General features: G+C 35.6%; 1 long non-coding RNA gene across 2 annotated transcripts; it reads left to right on the forward strand.

Moving 5' to 3' along the window:
* The first annotated feature begins 613 nt into the window (after positions 1–613).
* On the forward strand, positions 614–3463 carry LOC121974989. Of its 2 annotated transcripts, XR_006110180.1 has the most exons (5): positions 614–805; positions 915–1100; positions 1468–1636; positions 3269–3339; positions 3449–3463. It is a non-coding gene; the product is annotated as an uncharacterized LOC121974989 (long non-coding RNA). The 2 variants fall into 2 exon arrangements; XR_006110179.1 differs by lacking the exons at positions 614–805; positions 915–1100; positions 1468–1636; positions 3449–3463 and adding exons at positions 2141–2160; positions 2541–2600; positions 2685–3024 and having other exon boundaries at positions 3269–3294.
* The last annotated feature ends 738 nt before the right edge of the window (positions 3464–4201 follow it).

A 4201-nucleotide genomic window follows, 5' to 3' on the forward strand; every position in this document is an offset into this window, starting at 1 on the left:
GGCAGCAACAACTCGGCAGGGGGCAGCAACCTTCGGCGACAGATCCGACCAACTCCACCTTGCCGGAGGGGTTCTCCGGCAAGAACCTTCACCTCCGGACGTTCTTCCTTCACTCCTAACTTGATTGTATACATTGTTTGGGATGTTGAGTTTGGTCGTGTGATCATTTATTACAGATCCGTCCGGCCAAAAAACATATGTCGCCTTCTCAACCGCCAGCCGCAACTCCCCCACCGCGCCCTCACCGAGAAGCACCCTGACGCCGCCTCCGCCGACGGCGAAGACAATCCCCTCCACTTCTCTGTGACTCTTCAACAGTCTTTATGCTGCCTATGCTAGAACTGATAACTTCCATTAAAATCAAATGATTTCTCCCTTTTACAGTAACATCCATTTAGTTCTTCGCTTCTGACTGATTAATATCTTTCTAGTTCCTTTGCTTTTTGAATTTTGGTGTATATGCAAGATCCAATGATTTTAAATCACATTTTCATATTTGACTTAATGTGTAGTGTCCATCTCCATTCAGTCCCTTAGTAGATCAAGAATGTCATGCTATAGAATGTACCTCTTTTTTATTGGAGAAGATGATTTTGTTTCCATTTTGATATTAGGTTCATAAGCAAGGTGTTGCACTTGGAAGATCTGTTGACTTGACAAAGTTTGATGGTTATGACCAATTGATCGAGGAGTTAGATCAGCTATTTGAATTCAAAGGAGAATTGATGGCTCCAAATAAAAATTGGATGATTGTATTTACTGATAATGAGGATGATATGATGCTTGTTGGAGATGACCCTTGGCAGTAAGCATGCTTCTACATTCCTAATGTTCTTCTCTTATGTATATATATCTTCCATTTTCTATGTATAAAGTGGATATGTTGACAACTGGTGTTGTATAATTTTCTGCAGGGAATTTTGTGCTATGGTCCGTCAGATTTTTATATACACAAAAGAGGAGGTCCAGAAGATGGATTCAAGTACCTTGAACCCAAAAAATGAAGATTGTCCTGATATGAAAGAGAATGTCAAGGAAACAAAAGGCAGTCAATCTGCATCATCATCTAATTCAAAAAACTCATAGGCTTATCCTGCAATGTAAGTAGGAATCTCTTTTTGTTTAATATAAATTGCCGTGATAATCATTTTATCCCATCATTTCCCAGGTTATTGAGATGTTTTATTTGAAAACTATGATAGGTTAGGTCCTTCTCCATTAATTCGACATTTGAAAGATAACTCCAACAGTTAATCCCCGAGTACTTCATACTCATATTACATCTAGTCAAGTATTTATGCAACATGTTATCTGTCAATGAAAATTAAACTGCATCCTTTGCAAGAAAGACTGACAACTAGAAAAATAGTTCAATATCGCTACTAGTATTTCATGTTTGGAAATTGATTTAAGCGAGAAGTTTGCAGGCTGATGACATCTTTGCCATGTGCAATTCAATCTTTGTAGGATCTTGAAGCACAAACAAAGTGATTGTTTGTGCTTTATCTAAGTGATTGTTTGAACAGTTTTATAGCATGCATCTTGACAATTAATATAATTTTGAAGATCACTATCAAGGAAGAATGTTCAAAGGAAAGTAAAGGCTAAGGAGAAGATCACGTAATTAACTACACGGGTAGGTTTCCGTAAGAATTCAACTTTTTCTTGATCTATTCTTATGTACTCCATGGTACACATTAAAGATTTCACTGTAGCTTATTTTCAGTATTCTAACATGTAAATTAATACACTTCTATGGATCCTCCAAGCAATCTAAGTTGTGATGGATTGATATCCCTTTATGTTCCAAACCTTTGTTTTTTTTTGGAGCTTGTAATTTTCATTGCAAACAATCCATATGGTGTATGAATTACATTCAGTCCAGTATAAACTTAGCACTTTCGCTTCAGAGGCAATTTATGGGTTTTATTCTACAATCATGTTTATTAATTGATCAGATTGATTAAGAAGGGTGTTGGAGTAGCTTGGTAAATTTGTTTTGCTAGGTTATGATAAATTAGCATTCAGCAGAAAATTTTATAATTTCCACAACAGAAAATTTTATGTTATTTGCCTACTACCAATGCAATTTAACTGATTTATAGCATAAATTATAGAAAATTGGTAAACTGGCTGGACTTGCACTTTAAGGAAGACAAGGTACTTATAATGTCATAAATTATAGATTCTGCTTTCTTAAATTCATGCGTATTAATATTATACACTGCTTCTTACATTCTTCCTAAACTTAGTTTCTACATTCTAGTATCATTTGTAGTCTTGCCAAGTAAACCTTATATGAAGAACATAATATTGAAGTTGGCATAAATATGTTTGGAAAAGAGTAGTAGAATTTGGCCTTGAGCAAACATATAATAAATGGAATGATACTGCATTCTAATTCTGTTATATCTTGCAAATTTAAGTGTGTCGCCCTCCACCTGTAGGCTTTTACATACTTGCTCTTTCTTGTTTGCATTGTTCATCTCGCCAATAGTTCTCTTAGAACATCAAGAACTATTTGGCTTTTTGATTTGTAGCTTAAGCCAAATCTTGGCCAAGAGAAAGATCCGATGGCAGGAATTATGGATTTGATGAAGGTGATCTATCTATCCTCTATACTTCTCTATTGCCCTCTGAGTTGTTGTATTCAAACTCGGATAGTGATTTTAATATATTTTCAGAACATGTATGAAGAAGGCGATGATGAGATGAAGCGGACGATTGCCAAAGCCTGGTCTGATGCAAGATCTGGAAAAACGGCTGATCCACTAAAAAATTACCCATGAAAATAGGAGCACGAGGATGGTTTTATCTTTAACCATTCCAGCACATCTTTGTTTATTCAGCTGACAACATGAACTTTGACTGTTGAACTCGTTTTAGCTTTTTCATTATGCTATAAATCGTTTATTTGTTGAACTCTCATTATAACTTCCACAACAGAAAATTTTATGTTATTTGCCTACTACCAATGCAGTTTAACTGATTTTACATTGACTGAACAAGGTTGATTTTATTTAGGTATCAAACTCTCCCATTTGTTTTAGATATTACATGTCTTGTTTGTTAATTTCTCCAAACCATTATTTCTCAATTTGTTAACAAGGAAACTCATGTTAGCATAGTCATGATCAGAGCCTAATTATAGTTTACAATTATCTGAGTGTTATTGATTAACTATTCTGTCCTTTCTTCTGGTTCTTTTTTTTTTTTAAATTTGTGCACTCATTTAGATGGTTTATTATTCTTGTTGTGATGAATTCAGGTCTAGTGAAAATACTGAAGAAGTATGACAAGAGAACAGGAGCACTTATCAGGCAGCCCTTCATCGAAAAGGTGCTGCAGCAGCCATTCTTTACAACTGATCTCCTATAAAAACTCGTGAAGGAGTGTGTGGCTATGCTCGACCACCTCTTCCCCAGCAACAACCTGTCAATTTCAGCAGAATGCGACGGACAAAATGGAGTGCCAAAGCTGGCATAATCAGGTGGGAGGGTTCCGGAGTTGGAGGAGATTAAATATCTGCAGAGCTTATACATGAAGAGCACCGTAGCAATGCTGCGGTCCTTGAAACAGATTAGGAGCAAAAGTTCAACAGTCAAAACAGATTAGAAAATCTCATGTTATATTGTTCTACCTTTGTTTTAATAGTGTTATTATTTTGTTGGTTGCTTATGAAATTTTGTTGGTTGCTTATGAAATTTCTTCAGAATGTTATAGATATTATTTTTGAATGTTAGAAAATTGTATATTAAATTTTATTTTGAAATTTAGTATTTTGAATGATTTATAATATTGGAAAATTATGTATTTTTTTTTTATTTTTTATCTAAAAAAGACAACAATTTTTCACCGTTGTCGTAGATAGTTTAAAACTGTTGTTGAAGACCCTGTTATTAAAGGTAGACGCTCAAAGACAACGGTGAAAAACTGTTGTCTTTGAAGGAAAAGACAACGGTTTTTCACCGTTGTAAAACTATTGTCTTTGCCTTCAAAGACAACGGTTAAAAACTGTTGTCTTTGGCCACCCCTTTTAACAACACGACCTTTAACAACAGTCCGAAAGGGGCTACGACAACGGTGAAAAACCGTTGTTGTTAGGCTTTTTTCTTGTAGTGTGTTTTCAGCTAATACTAGGCCTCTGATCGATCCACGGATCGATCCAGCGTGCTACTGTGCACGGAGACTAATTTGGATC

This window comes from Zingiber officinale, chromosome 4B (genome assembly GCF_018446385.1).
Source record: "Zingiber officinale cultivar Zhangliang chromosome 4B, Zo_v1.1, whole genome shotgun sequence".
Taxonomy (NCBI): domain Eukaryota; kingdom Viridiplantae; phylum Streptophyta; class Magnoliopsida; order Zingiberales; family Zingiberaceae; genus Zingiber; species Zingiber officinale.